General features: G+C 29.5%; 1 long non-coding RNA gene across 1 annotated transcript; it reads left to right on the top strand.

Annotated features, from left to right (window-relative positions):
- The first annotated feature begins 13895 nt into the window (after positions 1–13895).
- Positions 13896–23730, top strand: LOC120359369. Its single transcript, XR_005576139.1, has 3 exons — positions 13896–14580; positions 22684–22895; positions 23146–23730. It is a non-coding gene; the product is annotated as an uncharacterized LOC120359369 (long non-coding RNA).
- The last annotated feature ends 105 nt before the right edge of the window (positions 23731–23835 follow it).

Genomic DNA, 23835 nt, shown 5'->3' with positions numbered 1-23835 from the left:
CGGGGCCATACAGTAAGCCTTCTACATCCAATGCATCTTCTTCGGCTTGATGTCGGAGCGATTTTGCCTTCGAAATGACCTCTTTTGCAGCGTCCGACATCCTGCGCTCTGCAACGTTGACTCGGTTATTATCCGCTGACTCCGCAAAATTGTAGGATCTCGTTCCAATCGTTAAGTTCATGACTTCCATCATTTTTAGTAAGCTTTTGAAGCCATCATTGAAAGTACAGACGGCAATGTACAAATATCCAAAACCATCTTGCAGCTGGAACGAGATTTTGGGCCAAGAACCAAACGATGGCATTCAAGCTTTCGTTATTATTCTGTGTGTAACCGCCTAAGCAACGAATTAATAGATCATCCCTGCTCAAGTCTTCGTAAATAGGTTTTATTGCATTGAATACATCTTGAGGGATAGGTTCTTTATGTCGGTAATCCGAGACGGTACCGGTGGCTTTGGCTTGTTGCCACGAGCACCACGATTTCTCTCCGACTGGACAATGCTCGTGCTGGGGTTTTTCATCGGTCGATATTTTATGTAAAACTGTTGCCCAAATTGCATTCCTCATTTTTTCAACGGAATCATGATTTTTTCTTATAGCGAGACCATAATATATTGTCAGTTCGTCTATTAATTTGCCAGTGAGTTTTCCTTTTCCACCAAGACCTTTGGTATTTTTTTTTAAAGCGCGCAGCCGTGTGCCCATTCGTTTCTGCACGTGGCCAATGCATTCTTTCTTTTGAACAACGATGTCATTGTATGGTTCAGAATCGACAATACCTTTGAAGGTCTTGCTATCTCCATCGCCGACATAGAAAGCATATTTCTGATTGTGTATATTTTCAGAACGTGCAAACATTTCAATGATCGCGTCCACCTCCATTTTATCAACGGAACCCACGTGATTTATCTGACAATTTGTGTGCGATTTACTCCATTCTTCGTACTCTGCAGTGCCCTTCTTGTTTTCCCAGAACTCACAACATTTACAATATGCCGATTTCACAATAATATCAAGTACTTTACCGGTGTAATGACCAACCAAAGAAGCTATCCCAAACAAAGAAGAAAATCCGCGTTTTCTCCAAGATCCATCGCCGGACGCAATGATACCGTTGGTAATTGAATTTTCAATCGTCAATAGTTTTTCTGCAACACCTGCATTTTTTATTGATTGTTCGCAGACAGCAGTCGTGGCAATGTTAATACCTTCAATTATTTTGTAATAACATTTTAGAAATACTGGTTGCGGTAACTCCATGAAGGCACAGAATTTTTGAATGCCGTTGTAGCCAATCCCAAGTAATCTCATAACAAATACAAGGCGACGATTTATATCGTAGGCCTTGTTATTAATTTGTGGACTCGAACAGATATCAGTTGGTGTACATTTCTTGCAACACACGGAAACTTTACATCCTAAGCCACGACAACTTTTTTCGTAAAATTGTACGTCTGATCCACATTTTTTTGCAAACAACAAGAATTGATATCGTTGAGAAAACGGTCATAAAGTCTATTATACGATACGAAAATGATTGATTTATTGTAATATCATCATAATCGTCCTGAGACATCTTCATTTTCTTTGCAGACGAACTATAACTTTCTGTTTCGCCCTCCAACTTAGACTGATTTGGCGGTTGTCTGTCCCTATCCTCGATCTTCCTGGGCTGCGTTCAGATTCCCCACCCGAGTGCACCCAGGCACCTAAAGAGCGTTCAGATTCCTTTAGAGTGTCCCTATCGGACATTAGGTGGGTCGTTCACTTTATCACTCTGTCTATCCCGAGAGAGTGGAAAAACCACATGGGTCCTTGAGCCGGGTGAAACGGGTGGGTGACCTAAAGGTGCGTTCCAAAATGTATCGCTATAAAAATTTCTATATATTTGTGATAAAGCTCGTATATTTAAAACAAATTTAAAATAAAAAAATAAATTTAATTTAAAATATTATAGTAAATAAAAATTAAAATGTATAAATATAATAAAGAAAAACGTTAATAACCAAGTAAAGTTTAAACGTTTTGTTTATTATTCTGTTTATGTAATTACAGATTAATAAATATTAATCTTTTATTCTATTAATGTAAGGTTTCTTGGTCTACAGTCTCACAAAACCGTTATATAAATATTTATATTTGAGATTAGTATGTTAAAGATTTTTAGTATTATTAAATATTTTCTGATACTAATAAAATATACTGTTCGTTTTCTGTTCCTGAACTCCTGAATTAGTGTGCACTTAAAGTGAAATAGATATATATTTGAAAGTTATTAAAAACAAGAAGGAACGTTCCAGTGCAGTCTAGTGCAGGAATAGAAAACAAGCCTATACATATAATAGATGATATGCGCAATATATATCTTCATCTAATTTGTTAAAATAAAAATTTATTTTCATTGTTTAAATTGATTCTTCCTATTCTACGAACATTTAATTTTCATCTACTTTAGTTATATTGATAAAAATATTCATAGTAAAATATTTATGTATTATCTTTATCGTTTATCTTAAATTATTATGTAATTTATTCTGAATCTGAGATATTTATGTTACTATTTCTCAGCGTTATTTGCTAAACACACACGATGTTTGAGAGTGCGTTCAGATTCCATAAACCACTAGGGAGCTTTTCATTAGCTCCGCCCATTTACCCAGTCACCCAGAGATCACTCACCGGGTGGAGAATCTGAACGCAGCCCTGGACGAGATGTCGATGCTCTACTCCCTCTTTAGTGGAATACACTTTTTTGTTATTCATGTCCGGAAAATTACTAAACACCACTCAAGAACACAATCTCTTTCCGTTCTATTTCAAGCACATGCAACACGTTGATTTTCTTAAACAGAATAAGATTTTCAAACATAACATATAATTAAATTCTGTGACAACGTCATCTACAGTATATATACATAACTATAATGCCAAAAAATGACCTGGATCATTCAGGTAAACGGAGCAGTGTACCGACGGCCCGGAGACTCCGATCACATGCTGAGCGACGCTATACACCGCTTGACATAATCGACTGTATCTTTGTGAATATTTGGAATATCACATTCGAATAAAAAATTTTATATTCTTAAGACTACAAACTATCGATTAATGCAAAAAAATTTTTTTCGATTTTTTGAAAATTACAAGATGCAATAACCCTTTAAATGATGCTGAGGTGTTAGAAATAAGGTACACTCATGGAATTTGATTCTGTCCATGGGGAAATTTTCCAAACTAAGAAGTCGCTATTTTTCTACATATTTACAGTTTATGATTAACGTAACGACCAATAAAATCTAGCCGTTACATTAATCATAGACTGCGAGTATGTAGAAAGTGGTGACTTCTCAATTTAGAAAATTTTCCTATGGACATAATCAAATTCCATGGGTGTACAAAAGATCTAAAAGCAAAGAAATATCAATGTCATTTTTGGAAGTTTAAAGCATTATTGTACTTTTCGATAAGATTTGAAGCGTTTGCGAAGGGATCCTTCTGAGAATAATAAGAGGATATATTAGTTACCTACAGTAAATTTTTTTTTTAAATCGGCCAAGAGGGATCAGGAAAAGAGAACATCAATAAAGAAGACCAATTATATAGTGCAGGCATCGCAGATTAAAAATAAACGAAAACATTAACCTGTGGTGTGATTTAGGAGACCAGTTGCTTAAATCGCACTATTTGAAGGCTTCTTAAAAATCGTCATTTAAAAATTTATGACAATACATAAAATTCTGAAAAAAATAAATATGAAAGAAGAAATTTTGTACTTCATTATGACGTAAAAAAATTAAAGATATACTTCATAATTCCTTAGTTATAAGCCTGTATGTCAAAAGTGGTGCGATTTCGACAACTTTACCTTACATAATATTAAATAAACGTTAAAAAAATGTTTTAAAATCATTTTTTCAAATAAATAATTATTAACAAATAAACATTTATAAAACGTTAAATGAACATTTAAAGAATGTTAACTGAAATTATTTTTTGAAATGAATAATTCATGAAAATTAAAAAATATTAAGGAGTAAAACCACTGTAGAATTCTCAAAAAGTCAGTTTTCTTTTTTTGCTTAAATGATGCTTTGAGGTGTTAGGAGTGAGGTACAAAAAGTCTAAAGGCAAAGAAATATCCCTAAATGTCATTTTTGGAAGTTTAAAGCATCGTACTTTTCGATAAAATTTGAAGCGTTTGCGAAGGGATCCTTCTGAGAATAATAAGAGGATTAGTTACCTACAGTGAATTTTTTTTTAAATCGGCCAAGAGGGATCAGAGAAAGAGAACATCAATAAAAAAGGCCAATTATATTGTGCAGGCATCGCAGATTAAAGATAAACGAAAAATTTCTATCTCTGTTACATAACCCAAATAGCACAAAATATTTATAAAACATTTACTAAATATTTATAATATTTATTTTAACATTTTATAAACATTTATCATAAACATTTAATAAATGTTTTTGTGGCCGTAGATTGAACTGATCATAAATATTTATTATAAACGTTTCAAAAATATTTATGATAAATATTATGGTAAATGTTTTGAACACGTTCATTAATTATTATGATAAATATTATGATAAATATTTTGAAAATGTTTATTAATTATTATGATAAATAATATGGTAAATATTTTGAAAATGTTTATTAATTATTATGATAAAGATTTGTAAAATTTTACTTTTTTTATTAAATTTATATAAAATTTTTTAGTATTAAAAATTGCATCAGCAAATATTTTTTAAATATTTATTGTTGTGTATTTTAAATATTTAAAAAAACATTGTCTACTGATTGGGAACAGTAGAATCCAACTAAAAATTATAAATTAATTTTAATTTTATTTATTATTTTATAATTACAATATTAATATACATAGACAATTCTTATCATACTCGGTTAGACATTAGCGGGGAAAGGTATTCAAAGGTTCCTTCCACATGTTCTGAGACTTAATTCGTGCGTAGATATCAATAAAAACGCCGGCAGACAAAGTTCAGGCGCCACAACTCTCTTAAATTTAATTTTTTGAGGAATATATATACCCGGCATATACCGCCTATTTAATGTATTAAACCTCCTCAAGGATTACTAATGGATTATACTCAATTTACTTAAGGGTCTCAAGGACTTTCAGATCTATTCTATAGATAATAGACACACCTCGGCATAGCTCGCTCAACGTGGCTCAACAGGAACAGGAAGTAGCTGCTCAGTCGCCGGTCGGCCACAGATCGTTCACGTGACGCTTTTGGTATGTTCTTTTCAGTTTCACTTCAAATGCAGTTGAAAAGAACAGACCAGAAACTTACGATAGTGGCCTAGCTTACATCGAGCACTTGATACGCGTACTATAACTCGTAACTTTCTATTAAATTCTTTCTATTAAATCTTACTTTCGACGATGCGTGTATACATGATAAATATATTTAATAATCTTGATTCATATTGTACCAGTTTAGTATACTATTTTTTCAATTCATTGCCGAAATTAAGATGATTTAATAGAATATTACTATAATAGTACGCGTGTATCAAGTGTTTGGTGTAAACTAGGACAGTAAAGAGGAACCGATAGTACATATTATATATACATCAAAACAGTATAAAAAAGAATAAGAAAAGCTACGCAACGATACCACTAATTATTTTATTTGTATTTATCATAAATATTTACATAAATATTTTTGTAAATATTTATTCTTCATTCATCATAAATATTTTGGAAAATATTTAATAAATATTTTAACAATATTTTAGATAAAGATTTTTATAATCTTTTCCGTCATATATATATAAAATATTTATAAAATATTTTTATAATATTTATAAAAAATATTTATGATAAACGTTTATTAATATTTATCATATATACTGTGTGCTATCTGGGAAAACTTTAAACGCGCTTTTCACGAAATCACTTTTCTTAAGCTTGCCTCACTTATCATTTCCATAAATCTTGACCAATTTACCTGAAATTTTAACTGAAATTTTAGCTTCTAAAATACATATGTCAGCAAACTACGTACGGATTTTACGTTTTGTTGTAAACCTTTTCTTTAATAAACAATTTTAAACCAAAATTTTCGCCAAAAAGTAAATACTTTTTAAAACTTGTGTCATTTTTACAAAAAAAATTATTTCTTAATTTCTGTACGTAGTTCACTAGCTAATGACACAAAAAATTTTAAAAAAATTAGTTTTTTGTTCTAGAACAAAAATTGAAGCAGATTTTGGTGCGGTATTAACCCTTAAACACACCAATCCTGTAAAATATGGAAACACATTTTCAGGTCTGGGAGACTTTTCATTTTTAAGAAGCTATAACTTTGATTACAATCGAAATTTTTCTACAATTTTTTTTTAATGGAAGTTCAGAATCTCGGGAATGTGACTGTACAATCGACAATGCCGAAAAATAATTTATTGTAAAGTTATAAAGGAAAAAGCATAAAGCACAAATGAGAAAGTGGTCTAAAATTCACTTTCTTCAAATAGTATGTCAATCATATCTTTGCAACAAAAAACTTTTAAAGACTTTACAATACGGTGTTTTAAAGCTAAAGATTCATACTTTCAAAAAAAATTATATTATTGTCATTTCTATTAAAAAATGTACTTATCTAATAAGACAAATATGAGGTATTTTTGATTAAATCGTGTCTAAAATTGAAAATTGATGTGTTTCATGATATATTTCGGAAAAACTCCCTTTTCTACAGCATTATTGACCCTAACAAAACTTTGCTGCCGTGCCGTTTGAATTCTAGTTGACCAAAAAAGTTGATCAACCATATGAATCGAAAGAGGAGCTTTCAAACATTTTTTACATCTTGGTCCGAACCTCCTATCTCATTCCGTCTTTACACAGGAAGCGTTCAAAACTTCATATGTGATCTCTCAGACATACTTACGTGTTTAAGGATTAAAGCACCTTCCAAAACGAGTAGTTATAGTTGCCAAGCTTTGTCACCGCCATTTTGTAATAAAAAAATGCAAAAACAATTAATTTACTACAAAGTATGTAAAATAAGGTACTTAACACGGATTTTGCGTAACCCTTTTTATTTTCCCATAAAAAATGATCAAAAATGGGCTTTTCTTGAAGACTGTACAGTGGTACCCCTTAAATAAACGTTTAGAAAATGGTTTTTAGAAATCATTATTATTAATGAATATTCAATGAAAAAAAATAATAAATGTTAAATAAATATTTTTTCTGAATTTTTTCCTGAATTGTGGAAATAAATTTTAATGAAAAACAAACGTTTAAAAAACATGTAAAAAAATATTTCATGCTGCTTGCGGTTGTTATCCTACCTTTTCTTTGATTCTTTCCTTGAAATTTTCTTTTTTTCTGGCGATTTGCACAAGAAGGATTAAATTTTGTGTCCTTTCGGTTTATTTTTACATTCGTATGAGCTGAAATTTAATTCGAACAATTAACAGAAAACACGATCAATTTTTTTTGGACATCACACACACACACACACACGCGCACGCACGCACGCATGCACGCACACGCATACACACAGACACACACGCACGCACGCACACACACACATCCTCATATTGGTGCAAAGTTCTTCCTGTGACGCTCTTGATAGCGAGTAGAAGCATTGCTGGGCTGATACTTTAAAGTAAAGTGTACTTATTATAATGAAAACTAATAAAATAAAATAAAATAAAATAGAAATATCATGTAAAAATTTTGATTGCTTCAAATAAAATGTTATAACTTCCGTAATTTTTTAAATGTTTTGATAAAAATTTAAGGTTCTTACAAGTATGTACTTTCATAACATGCAATAAAAAGAAAATTTTTTTTACCCTCCATGTGTCTTGCCTTCTTAATTTAAATCCAATATTATTTTTGTGAAAATCTAAAGCAAAATTTACATTACCACAGAAATTAACAAAAATCGACAAACCTTAAGGTCGTTATTTTACTCCCCTCTCCACTACTCAGCGCAGTATCGCGACTTCGCTATTTATTGATTAAATCATTAAAGGTATCACCACTTGGATTTTATTTAAAAAATAAAGATACTACCACTTGCATTTTATTTGTTAAAGTAGTATAGCAGTTATTTTAAAGAGCAACATATTCTTTTTATAATTGACGCAACTTAAAGATTTCATATACTTTTTGGGAAAAATTCATTTAGGTTGGATTAAATTTAAAATATTTATTTTTATGTAAATATCATTTGGGTTAGGAATGGGAAGCTTTTTCAATAAGAATACAGAAATAGAACTACTTATGTTTTGTATAGAAATTAAAGAGAGTACCACATGGATTAGAATAGGAAATTTTTTTCAATAAAGACACAAAGATATTAGTACCAGTTGGGTTTTGTAAAAAAAAAAAAAAAAAAAATATTTAAGGGATACACCCACTTGACGCCTTTTTTACCTTTTTTTAAAAAAGAAATTGAAATTTTATGAGGATATACATAAAAATCAGTAAAAACTTTTATTTTATCACTTTCAATTTAAGCTATATTTTATGTGTTAAAAGAATATCTGTGATTATTTCTCAAGTTTTTATGACAAATACAAATATTTTAAAACAGTATTTTTAGTAATAACATTAAAAACGCCAAGGTATTAAATATAATTTTTTTTTAAATATACATATTGTAATTTGATAGTCTTTATTTTCAAACTCTGCTTTGGATTGTGGATTATCTATACTTATAATACAGACTATATAGTATCATTAATATACAAGCTATTGCCGAAAGTATTAGACATGTATAGTTTATTTATCTAAAATTTTTTTTCTGTATTATATAATTTATTGAAGTTGTGTCATTTTTACGAGCATGCGTGCGTGCGCGTGTTGTGTATGTTTACGCGTATATATTCTAGTGTTTAAATATTTTGTTGTCCTACTTGTACTAAAAGAACATAATTTTTATCATTTTCTGCAAAATATTTATCAATGTAATATTGCAATAGTTGAAAAATCATTTGAATCCGGAAGATACTGTTATTCATTATTTGGAGTTAACATTCAAAGCACGTCAACAGTTATTAAAGGAAAAATGTAAAATTCACGATTATTATCAATCCTTTCCATGTTTAAAAATTGGTCTAAGTATTATATTGGTGAGTTGATAAAAAAAAATCAATTTATCAATGATGATTGTTATGTCCAAGCGTGGGACGGATGCGTTTTATTTTTGTTTATCTTTTTATTTTATTAAAGATATTAAATTTTAATTAGATATTAAATGGACTGCTGTCACCAGTCCGGAGTTTAAGTCCAAGACGAAATTTTTTATTTTGTTATTAATTTATTTTGAATATTTAATTATGTGGTACTGTCACCAGTTTGTTATTTTGGATTAGGAAGCGTGACTAGGAGCAATAGCGTGGGATGGGATGAATGAATGAGTGGGATTGAATGAATGAGTGTATATAGTTATATGTATGAAAATAACTTATTGAATTTATTTGAAAGAGAATGTATGAACGAGATTATTTATAGCAAAAGTATTAAATTGTATAAGTGAATATAATTGTATGGTTATAATGATAATGATATGAGAGAATGAATATAAAACAAAAATAATTAATAAAGATGAATATAAAGTAAATGATCGTGTGTAATTGTTTGTATAAATGTTCATATCTATATAACATGATGCAAATTTAAATAAATGGTTGAATGATTTTAGAAATGTTTGAATTTAGAAATGTTTTGAATGATACGCGCGCGTGCATGTGTGTTTTGATAAACATTTTTGATAAACATTTATGATTTGTCAAGTCTAAAACTATTAACACGTTTATTAAATATTTTATGATAATTGTTTGTAAAATATTTAAAAAATGTTATAAATACTTAGTTAATATTTTATAAATGTTTTGTGCTATCTTGGGTAAAAACAGACGATACTAGAAAAATAACTTGCGATCTCTTGTTTCGTGTGTTTTCAAACAAAAAAAAGGCATAACTAGAGATAGTGGTGATTCACCGATTGCGCGCTCGATCCTAACAGTCGTACATGCAACTGTTGATGACATAAGTTGAAAACAGTCTGTGGTTAAAATAGAGGCTATGGGAGCTGTGGAATCGTATCTATTTAGATGCCTTTGGAAAAAAAGAACGGCCATTGAATCACAGGCAATCATATTTAGTGATGCTGGGATAAAAATATCAGCTATGGCTGAGCCAGCACATGAAATTTCAGCGCAATTAATCTTGTGTTGGCCAGTTCCATTTGTACGTTGCTACTGTTAGGATCGAGCGCGCAATCTGTCACGCGATTAAATCGGAGTGAAATTTATGTGAGTAAATCAGTATTATTTTTTAGTCTTTTCTTGGTTTGTAATCACACGAGACAAGAGATCGCAAATTATTTTTCTAATATCGTCTGTTCTTACCCAAGATAGCACAAAATATTTATAAAATATTAACTAATTATAAGTATTTATAATATATTTTTAATATTTTACAAACAATTATCATAAAATATTTAATAAACGTTTTAATAGTTTTAGATTTGACAAATCATAAATGTTTATCAAAAACGTTTCAAAAATATTTATAACAAATATTGTAATATTTTTAAAATATTTATTAATCATTATAATTGAGATTTATAAAATTTTACTTTTTCTTATTAAATTTATATACAATTTTTTGATGTTAAAAATTATATCAGCAAACAATATTTATTGTTGTGTATTTTAAATACTTAAAAAAACATTGTCTGCTGAGTGGGAATAGGAGAATAAAACTGAAAATTATGAATTAATTTTAACTTAATTTATTAATTAATATACGGGTACATATATCTTTATAAGAGACATCAAAATCAAACTAATCAGTTTGGTTCGATCGGGAATTAAGAAATGCAAGATAATTATTTATATAACATTTTTAACATTTAACTATTAAATCGGAAAACAAATTCCGTTTTTTATACTTACTGTTTTGTTCTCTTTTCAATTTAATTGTGGAATTACTCAGCCAAACGATTATACTCGATTTTATGTTATTTCCTGTGTGGCTGATGACATATGCATTTGCCCAACGTCTGTAAAAAGTAAATAAATACGTGTGTATTTACGTGAATCTGTACAAGTCAAAGACAGACGTGTTTTTATATTTACGTTCCTGAAAAAACGTTTACATATTTACAATGACTTACAATATGTACAGATGTTGAACATTAAATTTATAAATTTCAATATTCTGTTGTCCTTCGTAACTGCATTTTGTGTTGCGATACAATTACTGATTGTTGTATTTAATATGTTAAATACGTGAGATCGTACATCAAGACTTTTTTTTTACCCAAAGATTTAAAGCTCAAATTTTTAATTTAAGAGAAATATATAGTTTTAAATAAAATTCCTTACAATTAGAGTATTAAGTTTCAACCAACTTATTTGAGCAACAATTATTTAATTTTCCTTTTTACTGGACAAATTGTATTTTAAAATAATGACATAAAAAAATTTTGTATTTTTCAAACAAGCATTAAACATCTCTAAATCACCCATAGTTTTTATAATAAATGTTTTGCATAATTTTTCTTTCGTTCAATTACCTAACTGACGGTGACTTGAGAAAACTGTTTCTCTAAATTTGTACTTTTAATCATTATAATTTTGTTTTGTTTTATGATTTTATTTTGTATTGTTAAAACAAGTTTCAATATAAGTAAAAAAAAAGAACATTAAATGTATAACATTTTGTTTTACATATAAATACGTAAGTGTATAAGTGCAATATGTTTAGTATTATTTAGTTCTAACTTTGTTTTCTTTTAACAAACAAATATTCAAAAACAAGGTTAATTGATTATTAAACTTCAATTTAAAATTAGCGTAAGAAATTAAAATTTACTTTTACAAATTTTAAATCAAACATATTTAGGTCACAAAAACATGAAAAAATATTTTCTATATTATAAACAATAAATATGTAATAGAAGATACACACTTGCAAAATTATTTGCATTAAATAGCCTTTTTTGTTACGCATCAGTTTGTGAATTATGACTATTTTTAGTCGTTTTACCAACATCTTTACAAAAGTAATATTTATGCATAATAGTTTTTCGACAGTTTTGCAATTACAATTAACTTTGTGTACACACACACACACACACACACACACACACACAACAAACACACACACACACACCCGCGCGCGCGCGCGCGCGTACTATTCAAAAAATTTCTAACCATTTATTCAAATTTGCATCATGTTATATAGATATGAACATTTATACAACATTTATACAAACAATTACACACGATCATTTACTTTATATTCATCTTCATTAATTATTTTTGTTTTATATTCATTCTCTCATATCATTATCATTATAACCATACAATTATATTCACTTATACAATTTAATATCTTTGCTATAAATAATCTCGTTCATACATTCTCTTTCAAATAAATTCAATAAGTTATTTTCATACATATAACTATATGAACTCATTCATTCAATCCCACTCATTCATTCATCCCATCCCACGCTACCGCTCCTAGTCACGCTTCATAATCCAAAATAACAAACTGGTGACAGTACCACATAATTAAATATTCAAAATAAATTAATAACAAAATAAAAAATTTCGTCTTGGACTTACACTCCGGACTGATGACAGCAGTCCATTTAATATTTAATTAAAATTTAATATCTATAATAAAATAAAAGGATAAACAAAAATAAAACGCATCCGTCCCACGCTTGGACGTATCAATCATCGTTGATAAATTGATTTTTTTTTATCAACTCACCAATATAATACTTAGACCAATTTTTAAACATGGAAAGGATTGATAATAATCGTGAATTTTACATTTTTTCTTTAATAACTGTTGACGTGCTTTTAATGTTAACTCCCAATGATGAATAACAGTATCTTCCGGATTCAAATGATTTTTCAACCATTGCAATTTTACATTGATAAATATTTTGCAGAAAATGATAAAAATTATGTTCTTTTAGTACAAGTAGGACAACAAAATATTTAAACACTAGAATATATACGCGTAAACATACACAACACGCGCACGCACGCATGCTCGTAAAAATGACACAACTTCAATAAATTATATAATACAGAAAAAAAATTTTAGATAAATAAACTATACATGTCTAATACTTTCGGCAATAGCTTGTATATTAATGATACTATATAGTCTGTATTATAAGTATAGATAATCCACAATCCAAAGCAGAGTTTGAAAATAAAGACTATCAAATTAAAATATGTATATTTAAAAATAATTATATTTAATACCTTGGCGTTTTTAATGTTATTACTAAAAATACTGTTTTAAAATATTTGTATTTGTCATAAAAACTTGAGAAATAATCACAGATATTCTTTTAACACATAAAATATAGCTTAAATTGAAAGTGATAAAATAAAAGTTTTTACTGATTTTTATGTATATTCTCGTAAAATTTCAATTTCTTTTTTAAAAAAAGGTAAAAAAGGCGTCAAGTGGGTGTATCCCTTAAATATTTATTTTTTTTTTTTTTTTTACAAAAACCAAGTGGTACTAATATCTTTGTGCCCTTATTGAAAAAAATTTCCTATTCTAATCCATGTGGTACTCTCTTTAATTTCTATACAAAACATAAGTAGTTCTATTTCTGTATTCTTATTGAAAAATCTTCCCATTCCTAACCCAAATGATATTTATATAAAAATAAATATTTTAAATTTAATCCAACCTAAATGAATTTTTCCCAAAAAGTATATGAAATCTTTAAGTTGCGTCAATTATAAAGAAAATATGTTGCTCTTTAAAATAACTGCTATACTACTTTAACAAATAAAATGCAAGTGATAGTATCTTTATTTTTTAAATAAAATCCAAGTGGTGATACCTTTAATGATTTAATCAATAAATAGCGAAGTCGCGATACTGCGCTGAGTAGTGGAGAGGGGAGTAAAATAACGACCTTAAGGTTTGTCGATTTTTGTTAATTTCTGTGGTAATGTAAATTTTGCTTTGGATTTTCACAAAAATAATATTGGATTTAAATTAAGAAGGCAAGACACATGGAGGGTAAAAAAAATTTTCTTTTTATTGCATGTTATGAAAGTACATACTTGTAAGAACCTTAAATTTTTATCAAAACATTTAAAAAATTACGGAAGTTATAACATTTTATTTGAAGCAATCAAAATTTTTACATGATATTTCTATTTTATTTTATTTTATTTTATTAGTTTTCATTATAATAAGTACACTTTACTTTAAAGTATCAGCCCAGCAATGCTTCTACTCGCTATCAAGAGCGTCACAGGAAGAACTTTGCACCAATATGAGGATGTGTGTGTGTGCGTGCGTGCGTGTGTGTCTGTGTGTATGCGTGTGCGTGCATGCGTGCGTGCGTGCGCGTGTGTGTGTGTGTGTGTGATGTCCAAAAAAAATTGATCGTGTTTTCTGTTAATTGTTCGAATTAAATTTCAGCTCATACGAATGTAAAAATAAACCGAAAGGACACAAAATTTAATCCTTCTTGTGCAAATCGCCAGAAAAAAAGAAAATTTCAAGGAAAGAATCAAAGAAAAGGTAGGATAACAACCGCAAGCAGCATGAAATATTTTTTTACATGTTTTTTAAACGTTTGTTTTTCATTAAAATTTATTTCCACAATTCAGGAAAAAATTCAGAAAAAATATTTATTTAACATTTATTATTTTTTTTCATTGAATATTCATTAATAATAATGATTTCTAAAAACCATTTTCTAAACGTTTATTTAAGGGGTACCACTGTACAGTCTTCAAGAAAAGCCCATTTTTGATCATTTTTTATGGGAAAATAAAAAGGGTTACGCAAAATCCGTGTTAAGTACCTTATTTTACATACTTTGTAGTAAATTAATTGTTTTTGCATTTTTTTATTACAAAATGGCGGTGACAAAGCTTGGCAACTATAACTACTCGTTTTGGAAGGTGCTTTAATCCTTAAACACGTAAGTATGTCTGAGAGATCACATATGAAGTTTTGAACGCTTCCTGTGTAAAGACGGAATGAGATAGGAGGTTCGGACCAAGATGTAAAAAATGTTTGAAAGCTCCTCTTTCGATTCATATGGTTGATCAACTTTTTTGGTCAACTAGAATTCAAACGGCACGGCAGCAAAGTTTTGTTAGGGTCAATAATGCTGTAGAAAAGGGAGTTTTTCCGAAATATATCATGAAACACATCAATTTTCAATTTTAGACACGATTTAATCAAAAATACCTCATATTTGTCTTATTAGATAAGTACATTTTTTAATAGAAATGACAATAATATAATTTTTTTTGAAAGTATGAATCTTTAGCTTTAAAACACCGTATTGTAAAGTCTTTAAAAGTTTTTTGTTGCAAAGATATGATTGACATACTATTTGAAGAAAGTGAATTTTAGACCACTTTCTCATTTGTGCTTTATGCTTTTTCCTTTATAACTTTACAATAAATTATTTTTCGGCATTGTCGATTGTACAGTCACATTCCCGAGATTCTGAACTTCCATTAAAAAAAAATTGTAGAAAAATTTCGATTGTAATCAAAGTTATAGCTTCTTAAAAATGAAAAGTCTCCCAGACCTGAAAATGTGTTTCCATATTTTACAGGATTGGTGTGTTTAAGGGTTAATACCGCACCAAAATCTGCTTCAATTTTTGTTCTAGAACAAAAAACTAATTTTTTTAAAATTTTTTGTGTCATTAGCTAGTGAACTACGTACAGAAATTAAGAAATAATTTTTTTTGTAAAAATGACACAAGTTTTAAAAAGTATTTACTTTTTGGCGAAAATTTTGGTTTAAAATTGTTTATTAAAGAAAAGGTTTACAACAAAACGTAAAATCCGTACGTAGTTTGCTGACATATGTATTTTAGAAGCTAAAATTTCAGTTAAAATTTCAGGTAAATTGGTCAAGATTTATGGAAATGATAAGTGAGGCAAGCTTAAGAAAAGTGATTTCGTGAAAAGCGCGTTTAAAGTTTTCCCAGATAGCACACAGTATATATGATAAATATTAATAAACGTTTATCATAAATATTTTTTATAAATATTATAAAAATATTTTATAAATATTTTATATATATATGACGGAAAAGATTATAAAAATCTTTATCTAAAATATTGTTAAAATATTTATTAAATATTTTCCAAAATATTTATGATGAATGAAGAATAAATATTTACAAAAATATTTATGTAAATATTTATGATAAATACAAATAAAATAATTAGTGGTATCGTTGCGTAGCTTTTCTTATTCTTTTTTATACTGTTTTGATGTATATATAATATGTACTATCGGTTCCTCTTTACTGTCCTAGTTTACACCAAACACTTGATACACGCGTACTATTATAGTAATATTCTATTAAATCATCTTAATTTCGGCAATGAATTGAAAAAATAGTATACTAAACTGGTACAATATGAATCAAGATTATTAAATATATTTATCATGTATACACGCATCGTCGAAAGTAAGATTTAATAGAAAGAATTTAATAGAAAGTTACGAGTTATAGTACGCGTATCAAGTGCTCGATGTAAGCTAGGCCACTATCGTAAGTTTCTGGTCTGTTCTTTTCAACTGCATTTGAAGTGAAACTGAAAAGAACATACCAAAAGCGTCACGTGAACGATCTGTGGCCGACCGGCGACTGAGCAGCTACTTCCTGTTCCTGTTGAGCCACGTTGAGCGAGCTATGCCGAGGTGTGTCTATTATCTATAGAATAGATCTGAAAGTCCTTGAGACCCTTAAGTAAATTGAGTATAATCCATTAGTAATCCTTGAGGAGGTTTAATACATTAAATAGGCGGTATATGCCGGGTATATATATTCCTCAAAAAATTAAATTTAAGAGAGTTGTGGCGCCTGAACTTTGTCTGCCGGCGTTTTTATTGATATCTACGCACGAATTAAGTCTCAGAACATGTGGAAGGAACCTTTGAATACCTTTCCCCGCTAATGTCTAACCGAGTATGATAAGAATTGTCTATGTATATTAATATTGTAATTATAAAATAATAAATAAAATTAAAATTAATTTATAATTTTTAGTTGGATTCTACTGTTCCCAATCAGTAGACAATGTTTTTTTAAATATTTAAAATACACAACAATAAATATTTAAAAAATATTTGCTGATGCAATTTTTAATACTAAAAAATTTTATATAAATTTAATAAAAAAAGTAAAATTTTACAAATCTTTATCATAATAATTAATAAACATTTTCAAAATATTTACCATATTATTTATCATAATAATTAATAAACATTTTCAAAATATTTATCATAATATTTATCATAATAATTAATGAACGTGTTCAAAACATTTACCATAATATTTATCATAAATATTTTTGAAACGTTTATAATAAATATTTATGATCAGTTCAATCTACGGCCACAAAAACATTTATTAAATGTTTATGATAAATGTTTATAAAATGTTAAAATAAATATTATAAATATTTAGTAAATGTTTTATAAATATTTTGTGCTATTTGGGTTATGTAACAGAGATAGAAATTTTTCGTTTATCTTTAATCTGCGATGCCTGCACAATATAATTGGCCTTTTTTATTGATGTTCTCTTTCTCTGATCCCTCTTGGCCGATTTAAAAAAAAATTCACTGTAGGTAACTAATCCTCTTATTATTCTCAGAAGGATCCCTTCGCAAACGCTTCAAATTTTATCGAAAAGTACGATGCTTTAAACTTCCAAAAATGACATTTAGGGATATTTCTTTGCCTTTAGACTTTTTGTACCTCACTCCTAACACCTCAAAGCATCATTTAAGCAAAAAAAGAAAACTGACTTTTTGAGAATTCTACAGTGGTTTTACTCCTTAATATTTTTTAATTTTCATGAATTATTCATTTCAAAAAATAATTTCAGTTAACATTCTTTAAATGTTCATTTAACGTTTTATAAATGTTTATTTGTTAATAATTATTTATTTGAAAAAATGATTTTAAAACATTTTTTTAACGTTTATTTAATATTATGTAAGGTAAAGTTGTCGAAATCGCACCACTTTTGACATACAGGCTTATAACTAAGGAATTATGAAGTATATCTTTAATTTTTTACGTCATAATGAAGTACAAAATTTCTTCTTTTATATATATTTTTTTCAGAATTTTATGTATTGTCATAAATTTTTAAATGACGATTTTTAAGAAGCCTTCAAATAGTGCGATTTAAGCAACTGGTCTCCTAAATCACACCACAGGTTAATGTTTTCGTTTATTTTTAATCTGCGATGCCTGCACTATATAATTGGCCTTCTTTATTGATGTTCTCTTTTCCTGATCCCTCTTGGCCGATTTAAAAAAAAAATTTACTGTAGGTAACTAATATATCCTCTTATTATTCTCAGAAGGATCCCTTCGCAAACGCTTCAAACCTTATCGAAAAGTACAATAATGCTTTAAACTTCCAAAAATGACATTGATATTTCTTTGCTTTTAGATCTTTTGTACACCCATGGAATTTGATTATGTCCATAGGAAAATTTTCTAAATTGAGAAGTCACCACTTTCTACATACTCGCAGTTCATGATTAATAAAACAACTAGATTTTATTGGTCGTTACGTTAATCATAAACTGTAAATATGTAGAAAAATAGCGACTTCTTAGTTTGGAAAATTTCCCCATGGACAGAATCAAATTCCATGAGTGTACCTTATTTCTAACACCTCAGCATCTTTGACGCAAAAAAAGAAAACTGATTTTTTGAGAATTCTACAGTGGACTTTTCCTAGTGTAAACGACACTTTTTCTACTAGATTCTTTCTTCTTGAGCAAAAATGCGTTAGATAAGCATAATTTTATTAATGTTGGAGATAAATACCGTAAACTAAATATAATTTTAGTCAATGTCATCATTTCGATAATTTTTTAATAATATTGTAATAACATTGTTACATTATAGCAATATTGGTACAATATATGTTTGTATGATTATTATATTTGATGTTATATACGAGGTGTGATCAAAAAGTAAGGTGTCTTTTTGAATTTCGCGTGCTCTGTACACTCTAATTTCAAAATTTTTTTTTGTGTTGGTACACTCGTTACGATCATATGTTCACAGTTTTGACTATATAGCATATGTTGTGTTTATGTGAAAGGCATAAAGTTTAGACTCGTGTTTGCGTGCTCGGCGATTTTTTGCTGTTGAAAGTAATGGAGCAGAGAGTTTGTATTAATTTTTGTGTAAAAAATTAATATTAAGTGTTCAAAAACTTGAAATGTTGACAGTAGCATACGGTGAGTCAACTTTGAGCAAAAAAAATGTTTATAAATGGTATAAGTTATTCCAAGAGGGCCAAGAAAATGTTAACGATGAACCTCGCTCTGGACGCCCCAGCACGTCAAAAACCGACGAAAATGTTCAGGAAATGAAAGAAATTGTGTTGAAAAATCGTCGAATCACGATTAGAGAAATAGCTGATGATCTTAACATATCGTTTGGCTCATGCCAATCAATTTTAACGGATGTTTTGGGTATGACACGTTTGTCAGCGAAATTCGTTCCAAAACTGCTTAATTTTGATCAGAAGCAGCTTCGCATGAACATCGCCCAAGACATGTTGAACGACGTCAATGATGATCCTGATCTGCTCAAAAGGGCTATAACTGGTGACGAAACATGGGTATATGGTTATGATGTCGAAACCAAAGCCCAATCATTCCAGTGGAAGAGCCCAGGAGAGCCAAGACCGAAAAAGGTACGCCAAGTTCGTTCGAATGTGAAGGTTTTGCTCACAGTTTTCTTTAATTACCATGGCGTTGTGCATCAAGAATTCCTACCACAAGGTTGTACAGTAAACAAGGAGTATTACCTTGAGGTTATGCGGCGTTTGCGTGAATCAATAAGAAAAAAACGGAAGTGTGGAAAGTGCCCGGAAGTGTGGAAAGAAAATTCATGGATTCTGCACCATGATAATGCACCTGCGCACACGTCGTTATTAGTGAGTACTTTTTTGGCCAAAAACAATACTATCATCATGCCTCAGCCACCGTATTCACCAGACTTGGCCCCCTGCGACTTTTTCCTCTTCCCAAAATTGAAAAGGCCTATGAAAGGACGAAGATTTGCGACGATTGGGGAGATTAAGGCTGCATCGCTGGAGGAGCTCAAGGCAATACCCAAAAGTGCATTTCAGAAATGTTTTGACGACTGGAAAAAGCGCTGGCACAAATGCATTATATCAGAGGGGGATTATTTGAAGGGGATAACATAATTCTGGATGAATAAATGAATATTTTTTTATAAAAATGAAAAGTCACCTTACCTTTTGATCACACCTCGTATATAGCCACGATCAAAGCAATGGTGCAATTTAGGAAATTAAGACATGGTGCGATTTAAGAGACTAAAGCATTTTGTAAAACTTTATTTATTTAATTTACAAATAAGAGTACAAAGTTATTTGAACTTTGCTAATTTAATTTTAATAATATTGTGATCATTACAAATTATCAAAATTTTGATTATTTATTTTACCTTTTTTGCAATCAAGCTACAAAATGTGTTGAAAAATGGCAACGAAGTTACCATTTTTCTAAAAATATTAATTACAAAATTTCTATTGTTCTTAACGTGTTGAGTTCAATAGAGGATAAGGATAATGTTATGCAGTTACCAAATAATCCTGCAAAGAGTGTATAAGTACTGTAGTTGAATTTATACGCAAGGTGGTGCAATTTAGGAGCCGGTGCAATATTGGTAACCTTACCCTAAATATTTATTTGTTTTTAATTTTAATTTTAATTTTACATTAGACAAAATAATTTCAGTAAACATTTTCATAATGCTTGTTTAATATTTTTTCAATATTTAGTCTTTATTAATTTGTAAAATATAATCGGCGGGTCTCGATAGCGCACATCCCGATAGCACACAAACCACTCACAATGGCAGATGCCTAGAGATTTTCCGTAGGTTGGGTTAGATAAGTCAAGATGATTGGTTGGTGGGCTATCGCGATATGCGCTATCGGGGGTGTATTCCGAAAGTTCTATCGAAAATATCCTTTTTAATAATAAAGTTGGTAACACTGTAACTAAGTACACCCAAGGACTTTGATTCTGTCCATGGGGAAATTTTCCAAACTGAGAAGTCACCACTTTCTACATACTCGTTCATGATTAATGAAACAACTAGAGCTTATTGGTTGTCACGTTAATCATAAACTGTAAGTATGTAGAAAGATAGCGACTTTTCAGTTTGAAAAATTTCCCCATGGACAGAATCAAAGTCCTTGGGTGTACGCTGTGTTCCGTAATAAAAGTTGAGTTTGTGATTTTGTTAGCTTGCAGAGACCATTGGAGAAGTTAGTTTAATTTCTTGTAATTTAATTATTTATCAAATAATTTTAATGACGTATTATTTATTAAAATAATTCTAATCATGTATTATTAAAATAATAATTACTAACAATTATTTTTATTTCAAAATAGGAATTAAGCAAAAGATGGATTTCCAAAAATTCTGTGAAGCTAAAAATCGCAAGTTCTAATTATTTTTAAATTATTAATTGTAAGTAAATTAGATTATAACCATTTGTGTGCATTAATAGTGCATGATAAAATTTATTCTGTTTAAGTAGTTGGAGAACCGGGAGGGTTCCGATAGCGCACATCCCGATAGCCCACCAACCAATCAACTTAACTTATCTAACCCAACCTACGGAAAATCTCTAGGCATCTGCCATTGTGAGTGGTTTGTGTGCTATCGGGATATGCTCTATCGGGACCCGCCGGGAGAACCTACAGTAGCTTTTATAGCTGGCATGCTTATAAATGTTAGACTTTTATTAAATATTATCTTAATATAATTTTATACTTATTTCATACAAAATCAAATAAGTATAAGATTATAAAAAAAATAATATCAATATTGGCAATATAAAAAAATTGGGAGGGTCCCAGATGCGCACGGACCCAATCGGACACCACCAATCACGTAATCTAATCTAATCCAACCAACGAAATACTCTAGGCATCGGCCGCTATAATTGGTGGTGTCCAATTGGGTCTGTGCGCATTTGGGACCCTCCCTTATAAATAATAAATTTGATATAAAACTGTTTCTTAATTTACCCTGATATCATTATCTATCTTTCAATTTTGTTGTTCTTTCAATTTAAGTAATACATGTGTTACCAATACATTTATTACTACATATATACAGCGTTTCTTACGCAGGAAATTGGATTCGACGTAACGATAATAACGTAAAAAGCGTAAATTAACTAGGCGGAAGCTAATGTTTCAGTAAAACGATATTATTGGTCGGCGCAAGTTACGCCCCATGTGACGGCACCCTGAAATTAACTTGATTTAGGGCCACTTGACCAACGCTGATTAACTAATCGCAGATTAAGTGTCAACCATGATTGGTCAATTTTACTTAACGACAAAAGCGATTGGTCAATTCCGATAGAAAAATTTAAGTTAATCGGCGATTATGTTAATCGGCGTTGGTGCTAGTGGCCCTTAATGGCCAAATCGTCCCTGCCTTACTAATTCACTGGAGACGGGTGCTAATTCAATAAAAAGAAAAAGAACAGAAGAAGAAGAAGTTCTCCTAGTGAAAAACGCTATATGATGAATTACATGCAATTTTTAACCTTTTTAGACTTTTTTGCAGCACCCAACACCCGCAAACATGGAATGAGATAAGTACAGGCTGGCACTACTCAGTTTTAAATAGTTGCAACCGTTTCCACCGGGCTCAATTCGCTGCCACTCCACTAGAACTTGTGGATTGAAGTGAGAGTGAACGTCTATTTGAATCAGCGATGTCATATATTGGTTCTGAAATTTTTGCAATGCAATAGCCATGCAATTGTAAGTCGCATTTAGTAACGTAAAAAGAGCATTATTATTATCAAAATGACAAAGACTATCAATCGCTTACAATTTTGATTCCAAATTCTATATACGAGAATTGAGGAACTTCAGGGTTTTGACATCAGCTTGTTAAGGGTAAAATACATTTAGCACTAAATAGTTGAAACAAATACTCGATAAGTACATTTTGAAGTTTTATTATTTAAATCAGTATACATTTAGACAGACAACTTGTTTTAATTTTCAGATGTAGTTCAAAGACATTTTCTGGAAGCTACAAACACTACACTTATTTCGACTCTTATTAAAATGCACTTGTGTCATATACTTGAAAAAATATGGAACAATATCTGACTTTCGTGTAAATTATGAAAATTGGCCGTAATAATTTCAAGAAAAGTATTATATTTTTTATTTTTCTTTAAAAAAAATACTTTTTTTATTTGAATATTGTAAAGACTTATCTATTTGCTTTTGAGTGCACATAAGTAAAAATAATATACGCATTATGTTATATATAAATGTTATGTCTTAAATAAAAGTTATTGATTTGTAATAAAATTAATGCTTATTTATTATGAGTGCTTTTTATTTTGCTACACAAGTCAATACAAGAATCATTCCATCTTTTTGTAACAGATAAAACGTTTGTATCAACTTATGCCACTAAATATAAAATACTATAACTCTTTTAAGCATTTATTAGATGTATTGTATTTTCGTCCAGAGAATGTTCTTTGGACGTTTTCGGATGTTCGATTGTTCCACGGATATCTTTTGGATATCCGCATTTGATTAGCAAATATCTACAGTATGTTTTATAAACCGGGCATTAGACATGGAATATATATATATATATATATATATATATGTATGTATGTATGTATGTATGGACATCCAATGGATATACAAAGACAAATACGGACATTCCATAAAT

The sequence above is a fragment of the Solenopsis invicta genome, chromosome 13 (genome assembly GCF_016802725.1).
Source record: "Solenopsis invicta isolate M01_SB chromosome 13, UNIL_Sinv_3.0, whole genome shotgun sequence".
In the NCBI taxonomy this organism is placed as follows: domain Eukaryota; kingdom Metazoa; phylum Arthropoda; class Insecta; order Hymenoptera; family Formicidae; genus Solenopsis; species Solenopsis invicta.
Note: the sequence above shows the minus strand (reverse complement) of the source record. Positions and strands in the feature narration are given on the sequence as shown.